Here is a 15,840-nt window from a genome sequence, read left to right on the forward strand (position 1 = left end):
GGCTTCCCACTGTGTGGACCTCAGCATCGGTACTCTTCCCAGACACTTGTGTAGAGCAGATTTGTCTTCGGCAAGCTACCCCTGAGTCTGCTGGTGTCCCGAGTGTCTGTTATTCTAAGCCCCTGGGGTTGTCACTGAGCAGCAACTTGGAACCATCTTGTCTTTACTCCCTGTTCTTGAGGTAACGGAGGACTCATCTGTTCTTCATTCAGGCTGTTCACGTCCCAACTATAGTTTCTATAATTTTCTAATAGGTTCTGGCTTATAGATAGTGCCCTTTCCTAGCGTTTTCAGCAGTGATGTAAAATTTCACCCATTGGTGTATTCTTTAAGATTTATTAAGAATTTAGAAAGGGAATGAGGAAGTTCAGCCTGATCTCGAAATCACCCTCTCAGCTCAGGTACCTTTTCATATGGATATCAAGGTGTGAAAGAAAATGAGAATAACCTGAGGTGTGATAGTTTCCTTTGGTACCATGGCAGTTTGTGATTTAAGACAAAGTAGTTAGAAGAAGATACCTATGGGGACAGGCAGTGACAGAGTGTATGTGTCAAAAAATGTATATACATTTTAAGAAAGGAAAACTGTATTAAAATTGTAATACTCGATATATCCCAAAAACAAAAGATGAATACAAGTCACATTTGACTTCTGCAATTACAAGAGGCACTCCAAGTGGTTACCATCAGCGTCCAGACACTTCTGATTATGGCGAACTACCGCTTGAGCAACGTTGACCAAAGTGTCCACTTTTATACATTTTTTGGCACCCTTGGTATATAGTATATTTTAGTAAGCTAAGCCTTCTCTTGTGGCCCTGAGCACAAGAGGATGATATGAAATCATGTGAAGCATTTAACACTTCTCTTTCTAAGGAAAAGATGTGAAATAGTTCATATATCTGATATGATAGGTTGTTGTCTAGTTCAAGCTGCTATAGTGCTATAGTAGAATACCACAAACTAGGTGTCTTAAACAACAGACATTTACGTCTGACAGTTCTGGAGGTTGGAAGTTCAAGATCAGGATGTAGCATGGTCGAGTTCTTGGTGAGGGCCCTCCTCCTGGATCACAGATGGCCATTTTCTCACTGTGTCCTCACATGGTGGAAAGAGAGCCAGCTCTGGTCCCTTCATCTCCTTATAAGGGCACTAATCGCATTCTGGGGGCTCCACCCTCATGACTTCATCTAAACCTAATTATCTCCCCAAAGCCCCACCTCCAAATACCATCACACTGGGAGTTAGGGCTTCAACATATGAATTTGAAGGGGACACAAACATTCAGTCCAGAGCAGTGGTGCTGGCATGCCACTTATTGCGTCTAATTTAATTCCTGGAACAAGCCTGCAAGATAGAAGTTGCTATGCTCATGTAGAGAAGCAGAAACTGAGGCACAACAGAGATAAAGTGACATCTTGCTGGAGCTACTTGGCTGCCTTTCCTGAAACAGAGGAAAGGGGTCTGGCCATGAGTTAAAAGCCTTGGCTTCCGTCTCCTCATCTGTAGAAAAAGGTTCTTGCATGAGGCCAGTGGCTTTCAAACTTCTCAGCTTCAGAACTCCTTGTTCAGATAAAATCCTACTCAGAAGCCCAAGATATAAAACTGATAAAAGTGGCGCTGTGCCAGTTGAAGTGGACCCTGGGTCCTGGATGCTCAGCTCTCACTTTCCTGCCAGCAGTGGCCACTTAGAGATTCTGGAACGCAGTTGCTATCTGTGTTGATGGTATCTGATTCTAGTGTCAGTAAATGGTATCAGAAGTTCTGGAAGGAGTTGGGGTGCACTTTCAAAGGAGAACGGGGTGAAGATGACAAAAAGGACAAAACAGCTGACATTATTCTGAAATGCTGGCAGAGCAGTAGTCTGCCCAAAAGGGGTTTGAAAAAGGAACATTACATACTAACTTTCTTCCTCCCTACTTTCTTTCCTTCCTTCCTTCCTTCCTTCCTTCCTTCCTTCCTTCCTTCCTTCCTTCCTTCCTTCCTTCCTTCCTTCCTTCCTTTTTTTAATGTGCCATCCACATTTAGCTTATTGCCAGGGCATTTAGTCCCCAGTGAGAAACCTGCTGCTTACAAGTTGATCGTGTAGTTTGATTCATTATAGTTAGAAATGTTTTTGAAATTTATCTACAATCGGCAACGTGCTGTTTTTTAAAATGATTTTGCTGTCATTAGGAAATAACTAAAGGACAATCTCAGCAATGGATTTTTTAAAAAAGGAAACTCTAGGAGAGGATACAATCCCAGAAGAACAAACCATTTGTAAAGAAGACATAGCAATAGTTCTCAACCGGGGCTGGGTTTGCCCCCAGGGAACATGTGGCAGTGTGTGGAGACATTCTTTGTTGTCACAATGTCACAGGTGGGGTAGATGGTGCTACTGGCCTCTAGCTAAATATGCTACAGTGCACAGGACGACCCCCATCACAAAGAATTGTCAAGCCCCAAATGACAATTGTGCCAAAATTGATAAACTCTGGCTTATATTAGAGGAATTCCTAAAATCTGTCAAAATCTTTAGAAACACCACATTTAAAGCAGATCACCAATTCTGATTATTATCCAGATTTTTTTCACTGTGTTTCCAACATCTTGGCTAGTGATTACAAATAAAACGAGGTTTCCAGATGCCTTAAGATCCCTAAAAACATAATAGTTGCCCATCTACTACATTTTTAGTAAAATGTACATAATAGAAAATTCACTATTTTAACCATTTTAAAGTGTATAATTTAGTAGCATTTAGTACATTGACAATGTTGTGCAACCATCACCACTATCTACTTCCAAAACATTTTTATCCTCCCAAAATGAAAATCTGTACCCTTTAGCAGTCACTCTCCATTTCCCCCATCCCAAGCCCTGGACAACTTTCAATCTGCTTTTCTCTGTATGGATTTGCCTATTCTTAATTGTACATGTAAATGGAATCATACAAATGGAGTCATACGTATGTAGCCTGTTGTGTCTGGCTTCTTTCACTTAGCATGTTTTCAAGCTTTGCCCGTGTTTTGACATATATCAGTACTTTGTTCCGTTTTATGACTGAATAATATTTAATTGTATGGATACCATATTTTATCTATACATTCAACAGTTGATATGGACACTAGAGTTATTTCTACCTTTTGGCTGTTGTGAACAGTGCTGCCATGAATATTTACGTAAAAGTTTTTGTTCAAGTACCTGTTTTCATTCTTTTTGGTATATACTTAGGAGTGAAATTGCTGGTTCATGTGGTACTTCTATGTTTAAATTACTGAGGAAACAACAAACTGTTTTGCACAGCAGCTGCCCCAGTTTACATACCTCCCAGCAATATATGAGGGTTCCAATTTCTCCACATTCTCTTATTTTTCATTTTTTTCCTTTTAATTATAACCATCCTAGTGGATGTGAAGTAATATCTCATTATGGTTTTGCTTTGCATTTCCCTAATGATTAATGATGTTGAGCATCTTTTCATGTACCTTTTGTCCATTTGGATACCTCCTTTGAAGTAAATGCCTATTTAAGTCCTTTGCCCATTTTTAAACTAGGTTTTTTTTCTTTTTGTTGTTGAGTTGTAGGAGTTCTTTATATATTTGAGCTACTAGACCCTTATCAGATATATGATTTGTACATATTTTCTCACATTCTGTCTGTGGGTTGTCCTTTCACTTTTTTAATAGTGTCCTTTGATGCATAAATGTCTTTAATTTTTATGAAGTCCTAACAATCTACTTTTGCTTTTGTTGTTTGTGTTTTTGGTGTCATATCTAAGAAATCACTGTCTAATCCAAGGTCACAAAGACTTGTCACTCTGCTTTCTTCTAATACAAAGGGTAAACACATTTTAAGAAAGGAAAACTGTATTAAAATTGTAATATTCAATATAAACCAATAAAAGATGAATACAAGTCACATTTAACTTCTGCAATTACAAGAGGTTCTCAAAGTGGTTACCATCAGCGTCCAGACACTTCTGGTTACTGCGAACTACTGCTTGAGCAACACTGACCAAAGTGTCTACTTGAATACATTTTTTTGGCACCCCTAATAGTTTTATAGTTTTAGCTCTTGCAGTTAGGCCTTTGATCTATTTTGAGTTAATTTTTTATACATGGTGTGAGATAAGATTTCAACTTCATTCTTTTGCATGTGGAAATCCAATTATCCAACTACTATTTTGTTGAAGAAACTACTCTTTCTCATTGAAGGTTCTCGGCACCTTGTCAAAATTCCATTCACTATAAATATATGGGTCATTTCTGTCTATTACTCTCATGCCAGTACCACACTGTTTTTGTTACTATAGCTTTGTAGTAAGTTTTGAAATTGCTACTCCCTAGTTTTTACATTTCCAAAAGCTTAATGGCAACTTTATTTAAAAAAAACAAAAAATACATAGACTACTACTGGTACACAATTCCTTTGAAATTCCTAAGTTCAAAAGCTCTGAAGACAGGAAGTTCTACATTACTAATTGGGGGCCTGTACCTGACCTGATCAGAACTTATTTGACAGCAAATCCAATCTGAACTGACATGAATCTATAGATGCTATGAGATCTGTAAGAACAGAGATTTCAAAATAAAGAGGCTATAGAATACAGAATATAAAAATTTATATTCTATACAGTGCATTAAGTTGCAGAAAGAGTTATGCATTTGATTGTGGGGTGCTGCCCCACACCCCACTAGTGGTATTATACAGTGTACAGTATGAGACCCATATTACCTTCATAACATCTGGAAAATCCTGAATTCCAAAACACACCTGACTCCAAAGATTTTGGAAAAGGAATGATGGACCTGTATCATTCTCTGAGGGGAACACTGGTTATCTCACGATGCTCAAAATTCTGATGATTTTCTCTCTTTGATTGGAAAAACAGGAGGAGAAACAAATCATCACAATCTGTTTTATGTAACTAACATTTATGGTACAAATGGTCTGTGTTAGGCAATGTATTAGGCACTTTACTTACTCTATGTCATTTTAAGTCTTTCAAAATACAGATTCTGTGGGGGAAAATAATAGTGACCCTTGGCAGTGAAAAGTTGAGCGTGGTTTTTCTGAGCCTCTTTTTATAAATCAGGAGAAACTAGAAAGGCACGCTCTGCCCTGAATTCAACGTCCTGCTTAGCTCCTCTAGGTAGAGAAACAAAGAAAGTTTTCCTCCTGCTCTTGGGTAGCTGATGTCCAGTCTGGCCTCTGTGTGAGGACCACTCTTCTTCCTTTTACAGTTTTGTTCCGCCTCACCATTCCTAAGAGGAAGAGACCTGCCCAGATTCCCACTCACCTCTGTGTGGCCCTCTGCAGCCAGTCTGGGCTGCTTGTGATTGCCAGATAATTCTCCTCCTTCATATTTGTTTACATAGTCTAGAATTTTGCACTTTCCTTAGATTCTCTGGTTTAAACATTGCCCTTCTGGATCATTTTTTAAAATGAAAATGCCTAGGCATACTGCATGCACTTCTGGTTCATCCAATCCTATATCCTTGGCCCATTTTTCAAGTGTTATTTTATTTAACTCCCCTACAAAGTTATAAGGAGACATTTTTTGGTCCTTGTTTTACCCTCCTAAGAAGTGAGGCTCATAGAGGTCAAAGAGTTTATCCAGTGCCACCAAGCTAGTAACAGAGATGCATCATGATTTTTCCTCTATAGAGTGTTGACTTCCTCAATAGAACCACATTGAGTTAATGACAAACAAGGCAAAAGCCATGGCTACCATGTCCAGGAGAAAATAAAAAAATCCTACACTCTTCATCTACTCTGACCCTGCCGTGATTAGCTCCTATAATTTCCTGCATGAAGGGGAGAAATAGACATATGAGAGGAATCAAAGCTGGAAAAAAGCCAGGACACATAGAGTCATGAGCAGAGAATGACAGGCAGCAGGAAATAAATGATTAACAAGGTAAGTCTAATGTTCGCTGAGTTCTAAGATGTTTTCCTGTTCAGTCCTTATCCTGAACTGGCTGATTAGTCAAGACATGTTTGTGAGTCACTCGGTATCTGCTATGTGCTCAGTTCTGAGCTAAGTCTGGAAGGTACTGAAGAAAGATGACCCTCTGCCTTCAATTCTAATTAGGGAAGACAGGATAACACCCATGAAACAATAGTTATCAGGACAAGATAACACTCCTTATAAATGCTCTAGGCATTCAGAGGCAAGATATGTCAGGCAGGGCTTAGATAGTCGTGGAAACCTCCATGGAGGGAGGCAGTCTTCAATGGGGACTTGAAAAGCAGGATTTGAAAAGCCAAGCCCCAAGGCGGAGCGAACATGGCATGTTCGTGGGCTAGTGAGATGCACCTCTGGAGAGGGTTGGCTGAGTGTGTGAGTGCACGCAAGGAGGGCCACAGAAGACAATACCGACCAGGCTTGGTGGGACAACATTCTCCTGGGTCTTTTTGTAAGAGAACATGGGAAGCCACTGAGTTTGGGACAGGCAAAGTAACACGATGGAGCCATGTTGGAATAAGGTTAGTTTAGCAGCGACGGCAAGATGTGTTGAAGCGAGACACTCAGGCTGATCGTTTGCTTTGAGAGAGGACCTGAACAGGGACGGGGTGGGGCCATGAGACACAGAGGGTGGCGCAGGCAGCCAGGACATTTAAGGCAGAGTCGGTGAAAATCAGAAGCTGCTTCTCAGGAAGCAGAGTAGGATAATTAAAGGTAGCATTTGAGCTTTGAGTGTGGGATGGAGTTGTGGTGCCCTGGACAGAGCTGCTGGAAGGAAGAACGTGCTCTGGAAGGCCTTTGCTTTTTACCATATTCAGCCTGAAATCATGATGTTTAAGTGAAACTATCTAGAACTGTGCTGTTCGATACGTAGCCTCTAGCCACATGTGGGGAATTAAATTTAAATTCATATTCACTGAGATTAGGTAAAATGAAAACTTCAGTTCCTCGAGGATTCCAGCTAATCACATTTCAAGCGTACAATAGCGACATATGGCTACTAGCTACCATATTGGACAGGGCAGGTATAGGACAATTTCCATCATCTCAGAATGTCCTATTGGACAGGACTGATCTAGGGATTAGTAGTGAATACACGTATTAGCATTTTGGTGAGGAGAGAGTTCTTAAGATGAAAATAGGGAAATGGTGGCGCTAAGTGAATGGGTTATCTCTCAAGGAGGGGGGCCGAGGGCTAAATTTTAGGACATGTATGAAGTTGGGAGAAACAGGCAGAAAAAGAACAAACAAAAATTGCCTGAGGTTTTGGAAAAGTGGGAGACTCAGCATGGCATAAAATCCTGGCAACAAAAAGAGGAGAAACTGTCAGTGAGAAAGGAGTGGTGCCAAAGTCAAATGCTGCAGAAAAGTCAAGGAGAAAGAAAACGAGGGGAAAAAATGGTTCAGTGACCTGAGGTCACGTGGCCTGTCAAACTCAATAGGGGAGTGAGGCAGAGATGTCGTTAAATAGGAACATCACCAGCTGAGAGCCAGTAGAAGTTCAGGGCCAAGGAACAGTGTCAGCAGAGTGGCAGGGTGGGAGCTTGTGAGGGGAAGAAAAAGAAGGCAGAGAGCAGAGCAAGCCGCCTACCAGGGGAAGAAGGGGGAGGAATGAAGGAGACTGAACGATCACCACCAAGGGCTTCACGGTCGATTCTTTATTTCTTTTTCCCAAAGAAAAGAAGATAGGTTTAAAGAGAGAGACAGAGAGAGAGAGAGAGGGAGAGAGAGAGACAGAGAGAGAGAATTTTCAGGGGTTGGTTGAAAGGAGTGGAAGAGGGTGCTTGTGAAAGCCTTAACGTTTGGGGTGGAATGAGAAAGGGGGCACAAAGAGGAAGTTATACTTTGGGGGACTCGGGGGAGGAGCGATAAGGGAAGCTGTGGGTGGGCTTGTGGCCCTTGTCCTCTGAGATTGGAACAGTTACTTGAAGCCAGAGGATGGTTTAGCCTGGTCTGCTCGCTTTTGTCCTCCTGTCTTCCCACTTCCGTCTCCCAGGGATTCTTCCTTTTGATTGATTTACTGTTGATTTGTTTTTCTAATGCATCGGACCTTAACACTGAGGCAGTGTTACTACCTAGCTTTCTAGATTTCCCTAAAACCATTGTGACTATACATGTGCACCTGTTATTTGTCTGTGTCATTCTCACCTGTCTGAGATTGTAAGGATAAGGACTGTGTTTAACTTGTAACTCTACAGGGCTCATCGTACTCCGATGAATTAATTGCCCATATGAGGCAATTTCCTCACATGGGCAATTAATTCAATACGATTTCATTGTAAAGATCACTAATTACACTTGTATTTGAAAAGCTGCTTTTAAAAATAGATGTGTATAGTTGAATATGTGTGCGTACGTGCATGTGTGTGTGATCCAACACCATGGATCAGAGCTAATCTGTCCTCACGCTCCCTTCAGCAGCACATATACTAAAATTGGAACAATACAGAGAAGATTACCATGGCCCCTGTGCAAGGATGACACACAAATTCATGAAGGGCTCCGTATTTTTTTTGGAAAACGGTACGGCTTTATACAAGGAGACCCAGCAATTCTATCCCCTGGCACACACTCAACAGAACTGTATATACATGTACACCAAAAGACAGACGCAGACTATCCACACCACTGTGTGACATATAGGAAAGTTATGAGAGTGTTCTCTTAACTCCTTGTAAGTGTTCTCATTACAAGGAGAATTTTTTTCCCCTTTTCTTTGTATGGTATCTACGTGAGATGATGGATGTTAACTAATCCTGTTACGGGAATCATTACACAATATTTGTAAACCAAATCATCATGTTGTACATCTCAAACTTAATATAGTAATGTATGTCAATTGTATCTCAGTAAAACCGGGGGCAGGGGGGTAAGATAGTCCATCTTCCTTGACATTAGGGTAAAGGGTTGTTAGAGATTGATTTCATTTTGTATTTTAGTTTATGATGGGCTGATACTAAATACTTCCTGTGCATGATTTCATTTAGTCCTTGCAAACATTTGGAGCAATAGGTATTCTAATTCTCATTCCAGAAGTGAGGAAATTGTGGCAGAGGCTGGTTAAGTAACTTGCCCCGGGTCACGCAGCAAACACAAGTGACAAAGTAGGAATTGGAACCTCGTTCTCTCTGGCGCCCAATCTCGTGCCCTTAATGTCCTCTGTGTTCTCAGGCAGTGTGCTAAAGTGACCAGTCTATTCCTGCTATCGTGACTGGATTGGCCACAACTGTGATCATGCCCACATAAGGATGTGTTTGCTCTCGACAGCCATAAATCTCCTCTCATTCCTCAGAGGTGGAAAAACGGTTTGGGGGAAATAACACAAATAACACCTCCTGGTGTCAAACCAGCCTTGCTGGGGGACCAAAATGCTTAGCAACTCTTTCAAAGTATCCAAGACAAAACTTGACCTTTAAGCAGTTTCTCCATTTAGAGTTAAATTTGTCTTCGACGAATATGGTTTGAATAAATCAAGACCTCCTGTTTTAGCTATTTAACTGGGAAGGTAATATTTCCAATCTGATTTAAAATTTTTCTTTTGCCAAATTCCGCAGGGCAGAAAAAAAAAAAAAAGGAATGCAAAAGTTCAGGACAAAAAGAAACTTCCCAGGAAGTGCATTGGTACAAACCATAGCTGTGGTCATCGTAAATAACACTTTTACTTTCCAAACCCAAGTCTGTGGTTACCATGGTAACTGCTTTTACCCCAGCTGGTTTGCATCATGTTTTTTGTACAAAAGCCAGTGGAGCAGAACCCAACTATGTCACAAAGTTCAGGTGTCACTATCAAATGGAACTCCAGGGACAATTACCAGAAAGAAAAATATTGTATGCAACATCCTCTCCCACCCACCTTCCCAAACCCCTGCTCTTTGCTACTGTGTTGACCAAGCGCCCAGAGCATCCCAGAGGGGGCCATCGTCTCAAAGTCAGACCATCAGCTGAATCCAACTGTAAGTTCTCTAACTGTGCGCATCGGAAGGGAATTATAGCTTTTGATTTACTAATGTTGCATCCATCCGAGTTCTCTTGGGCAATAGTGTTTCATAAGGGTTAGAATGTAGATTCAACAGTCCCGGCCAAATGCAAACTGGAGAACTTGCATATTGCCTTCCTGGGACTCACCCAGGCTTCCAGATGGAAGTGATTTCCCAAGGTCACCGCAAAGCTCGGTACAAAGGTGTCTTGTATGGAGGACATATGGCATGAAGGCGCAAATGAAGTTGTGCCCAGAGTCAGAACTTCTGTTCCTTTTCTTGTCCTTGACCTTGGCAGACTGAACCTGCCCCTGAGAACTTTTCTCCAATCATGGGACAATCCTAAGAACCTGTGCCTCTCCTCTCCCCGACGCCCTTCTCACCACCCCCACCCCAACTTCCACTCCTATTTTCTAGGCGTAGTGAAGGAAGACATATGCCTCTTTTCACTTCTTATGCCTCATTTCCATTTCTTAAAACAAATCCCAGCTTTCCTCTTCTGGAAAGCCACCCCAGAGTGGACTAGGATCTCAAATATCTTTCATTCCCTTTGTGGAAAGAAACATATTGACAGCCTCTTGGGTGGCCAACACAAGCAGACCCTCCACCTGACTCAAGGTAGAGACTGACAGGTAACAGAGCCCAATAAAGGGCTATGATAATTACACAGGCATAGTGTGAGAAGAGGTTGCTTTCCCAACTTTAGGGACAGGCTGTCAAAAAAGGCTTCATGAAAGAAGTGACTTGACTAGCTAGCGTTATCCATAGTCTATTAATATAATTAGCATGCATATAATTATAGCATAGTTCTTAAATACCTCTGCATGCAAATCTGTTTTGATATCTCCCTAGATTATAAAAATCTTGAATGTGAAAACATGGACTTTATTACACTAGGTGAATATTTGACTTACTTAGAAGAGAGCTGAGAACATCGTGAGGGATCATCGTGGCCTTGACTCTGTCTTCAGGAAAAAAAGGACATATTGGAGGCTCCACAGGCGGTTTATATGAGGGGGTAGCCCTGGGCAGACTGTGCAGACAGCTGAGCATGCTGCCTCCAGGGTGAGAAATGGGTTGACAACTGAGCCTGAAAGTTACCAGGGTAGGGATATGCATACCATACTTACATATTCTACCATTTCTTTGATAGTAATAGCGCCTACATATTAACCCTGATTTCAAACTTTTGAATTACCCTGGTTTAGAAGTATAACTTTTGAAGGTTCATACTTGCTTATTATGTGACTCTGGGAAGGTTCCTTCCCCTAGGTCTCAATTCTTCATCAGCAGAATGACAGGGTTGGCTTAGATGATCATCTCTTAAGCTCTAAATTGTATTCCATGGGCTTAACCTGCGTCAGTCTAAGTCAGCTTTGAATCCGCAGGGCCTAAGCACAGTAGTAATTGCGGAATAAATATTTGTTGAATTAAAGAAACTCAAAGTCCAGTTCGACATGTGAGGTGATAAGTCTGGTCTCAGTGAAGAGTGCGAGATCCTGACCAGCTGTGTCATATTTTGGATGAATAGCAGAACCAAGCATTTGGGTTTTCTACCTGTCACAAAGACTTGGAAGGTGACCTGGATCTCTAAACTCATTGAACTTTGCTTCTTTAGATGTAGATAAAGTCAGGCAAAAACCGGCCTGGGCCTCGTGTTGTTACATATTTAAATATAAAAGGGAAAAAAATTCAATTATCCCAAGTAGTTAAATGTGGTCTTATAAACTAAAGAAATTCTCCAAGTTTCTTTTGGTGCCGGAAAAGAAAACATGGTGTGAAACATCTGTATGAACGTCTGTCCTGCTTTGTAGGCAGTTATGGGCTTCACTTTACACAGCCCTAAGAAACAGGAGTCTTGTGATCAGTATAGACAGCCAACGGGAACAACTCAAGCCAAAAACAAAAAAGAAAGAAAGAAAAAAATCTGAGTTGTCCTAATTCTACATTGCATTGCTTCCACAACTTAAAGACGCTTCTATTTCCCTGTCCTCTGAGTTGCTTTGACAGAGACTAAAGTAATATGTCAGGATAGGAATCAATGCCAGCAAAGGTGGGAACATTCTGAGCCATAGATACGATACATCTTGTCCATATACGTTAGCTCATTGGGGTGAGCGAAGAGACAGCCATTGCAAAATTGTTTTATAAAGTGAACCTTTGTTTTCTTGTCCTGTAAAACATGTCCACTGTGGATATCATTCAGCCCTCAGGCTATCCAGTGGAGTACCCGAGGGCTATTGCAGACTTGAACGTGACTCTTAGCACTTCTCCTGTTAACTGTGTTTTTTTCGGTAGAGATTCTGTTTGAAATTTCAGAGATCTCATTGTAGTTTAATTTGCAAACTTGGCATACAAGAGGCGACTCATTAGCTCTTGCTTAATGCACCTACAGTTTTAGACAACAGCGAGAAAGTGTGCGATGCCACATTGGTTATGGCCATGTAGCCTGAATAATTTGCTACACTTCTCTTCTTAAAGAGCTGAATGAGAATCTTTATAATAGTAACATTGCTGCAGTTTGATATTTGCTACTGTTTTGGAGAACTATGGAGCATTCAAAAATTTTCTACTAACGCAGCTATGCAGTCTAGCAGTATCATTAGCCCAAGGGCTCTGGACAATTTGGTGGGCTTTCTCTTCAAGGATGTGGGCTCAAGGAAGGTAGAAAGGGACTTTTCCGGTATTAGCACTGAAAATGCATTGTTGGCCAGGGCCGTGGGAATAGACTCACTGAGTAGATCAGCATCCAGTTCATCGACCCAGATATGGCTCAGTTAAGGAGTGGGAACAACCTGAGATCATGAATCAGAACACCAGGTGAGTTCCAGCTTCGTCACTAACCACTTTGGGCGCATTACTGAATATCTCCACAAGGATCTGCATTTCTTCCCTGACAAATGGGATTTGTTTAAAAGCTGCTCCAATTACCTCAGAAGAGTATTGGTGAGTCATGTGAGGGAAAAGATTTGAGTGCAATAAAAAGTTAAGTGTTATAAAGATGTAAGATCATCTTGTTACATAGACGACAGGGTGTGAAGAATCCTTAGCTAAAGTGGTAGCCAGTCTGTCGGTGATGAGGTTAGAACAGTGCAGTCGGTGGACAGGTGCCCAGCGGCCAATGGCTTGTCAGTGGTCTGTGAAGAGAGTGTTTAGAGACATTTATAGCAATGTGGCCGAGTCATTTTATGTCTGTTGAATATAATAATAATAATTGGGCCTTTTATTTCCTTGTGTTTTTAAATTTCATTTTTAGTCATTTAATTTTATTACATTTTAAAAAGTACTGGTGCACAATGGATTGGGAAAAAACTGGCCCTACACACAGATGGTGCGAGAAGCTACGGTATGTGAGATATCAAAAGACCAGGAGACAATTGGGAAATTACGAGTCCTCATGTTTTACCTAAGCAGAGAAAGGCCAACAGGAAGTGGAAAACATGAGTCCGTTCCAACTGGATGGGTTACTTCTCTCCCAGATGGTTGATGTCCTGTAGACACAGAGGACATGCTCTGATGTCTGACCTTGGAAACTCACTCAGTATCATCAAAAGAAATAAAAGTCCAACGCATAGGGCTACAACTGCTTTTCCTAAGATGGGGCCACAGACCACGGAGCTCATGGATCTTTTCCTGGGCTGATGGGTCCAGGGTGGAGATAACCATGAGATGAAATAACATTCACAAGAGGCCATGGCCAACGGAGGAAGGAGAGAATGCCAATTTCCACGTCTGGATGCATCAGAAGTGGCTGAATGATCAGCAGACAGCCTGCTTTCTGTTTTGGTATCGATATTTATAAGTTAATATAATTTAAAATATATCCTAGCATCGAATGGGACACTTCCCCATCTCATTTTGGCTTTTCATCCACACGTAACCCTCCAGATGAAATTTAGAACTGTCTAGTTCTAAATAAACTTGGTTGGAATTCTGTTATCTTATATATTAAAATGAACAAAATTGATAAAGAATTCCCATAAAGAATGAATCACTTCACTTAAGTCAGTTAATTTTTGTAGCTTTCTCTCTGTTCATTCTCTGCATTTCTTGTTAAATGTTTTCCTGGGTATTTTATATTTTTATTGTCACTGAATGGAATCTTGTCCACCACTACATGCTAATTCTAATTATTGCTGGTATATAAGAAAGCTATAGATTTTAATATATTTAATGTTTAACCAGTTACCTTCCTGCTTTCTTATTACAGTTCTAATTCTTTTGGGTTACCCAAGTATAAAAAGTTATTCATCTACACTTACTAACTCTGGTCCTCCTTTCCAATATGTCTAAATCACCTTTTTCTTGGCTAATTGCGTTAGCTATTGTTTCCAGAACAATGTTAAATGAATGAAGATGGAACATGGCAAGTGGCTGAATCTTCCATTTCAACAAAAACACAGAACTTTGAGGCTCTGTGCCTCTCCATTATTCCTCAAACACTTGCTGATAGAAGTAAAATCTCATTCAGATGACTGAAAAACAACCGTGGAAGAAAAATGCAAGTTGAATACCTTGTCTCTGTTTTGCCTCAGTTATATGGTGCAAGAAAGAGAAGTTGAGATTGAGTGACTAATTGTATGTCTAATTATGAAGTTCCTACATTTTTTAGAAAATCTTAATTGGTCTCAAGGGTCCCTAAGGGCTTCCTAGTTAGTGCTGGGTCAGAGCAATTGCCTCAATTTTACAGCACCCTATATCACTCAGCAGGGTGTCCTTCTGAGTTCTTGACTTGGTATTTTATGCTTAATTTCAACTTGAACCCATATTCAAGATACCCAACCCCGACAAGCAAAAGGCAGACAAAATATATCCCTTGGTTCTATTTCCAACCCGTTCAAAAATAGAAGGCGGTCAGAGTTCTCAAGAGCGGAGGTTAGCTCAGCTGTGGGGCTGGGCGCCTGGTTTCCATTGTGACCAGGTCAGGGGAAATCATCAGGCAGTATTACCACCCGAACTGCCCAGGCTGGAGTCACCTCTGTTTGCCCTTGGTATGGAGTCTGGTGAGGCCTAGAATTACCGGTGTTAGAGATAAACGTAGAATCCAAGAGTGAAAGAGGCTGCTCTTTCCTTCTGCTTATTCTTTTTCTTTGTACAACTGCACGCACACACTATAGCTATGATTTCACAAACATGCATAAAAGTGACCACGCCCCCGTGCAATGGATGCTGTGCTATCGGGTCCCTTCTCTCAATGACGGCAGTGCTCATCCCCCCAGAGCTGGGCGTGCCGATGGCTCACAGCTCACAGTTCAGTCTCACCTCGTGATCACCTGCTGCTGATGGGAGCACGTGTGCAATGCCTGGTCTTCATACTAACTTGGGACAACCACTCAGAGCACTCTCAGCTCCACTGGGATTGGCTGAAGCCCAGCTTGCTCCACTCCCCACAGGTGTGATCCTGAGGGTTCATCCCATAAGCCTCCTGCAGACAAACCTCCATCTTGGAGTCGACTTTCCCATAGTCTATATCTCACTCCACTTCCTTGACGTACACAATCTACTTAAAATTTTAGTGTCATCTTTGTGGAGTTGTTTTTTTGGTTTTTTCCCAACTCCTCCACCATCTCTTGTCTTATACACCAACACCAGCCCCACTGACTTCTCCCAAGAAAACACGTGTTCACAAGCTGTTTTGTATCTGCCTGCACTTTTGCTCTGTTCATTTACTTCTCTAGGAAAGCCATCTGTTGTCTGTTGCATTCATTCGTTCCTCTGTCAATGGGCAGTCACTCAGTTTCCAGGCTTCTGCCCCCAAATGGTGCATGTTGCTTACAGAGACGCTTCCACATACAGGTGCTTTAGCTTCTATGGGACAGATTCCAAAGTGGGGACTGTTAGTTTAAAGGGGGTACGTGCTTTGAATTTCACAGGTGTTGCCCTTCTTAAGCTACCCTTCTTAAGACTCTG

General features: G+C 41.4%; 1 protein-coding gene and 1 non-coding gene across 3 annotated transcripts in view; both read left to right on the forward strand.

Moving 5' to 3' along the window:
- The window catches only part of ADRA1A (adrenoceptor alpha 1A), a 75,796-nt gene that overhangs the window by 14,158 nt on the left and 45,798 nt on the right, over positions 1-15,840 (forward strand). The window lies entirely within an intron of this gene.
- LOC117038594 (U6 spliceosomal RNA) lies at positions 8,361-8,465 on the forward strand. The gene has a single exon (XR_004425687.1). It is a non-coding gene; the product is annotated as a U6 spliceosomal RNA (small nuclear RNA).

Source organism: Rhinolophus ferrumequinum, chromosome 18 (assembly GCF_004115265.2).
Source record: "Rhinolophus ferrumequinum isolate MPI-CBG mRhiFer1 chromosome 18, mRhiFer1_v1.p, whole genome shotgun sequence".
In the NCBI taxonomy this organism is placed as follows: domain Eukaryota; kingdom Metazoa; phylum Chordata; class Mammalia; order Chiroptera; family Rhinolophidae; genus Rhinolophus; species Rhinolophus ferrumequinum.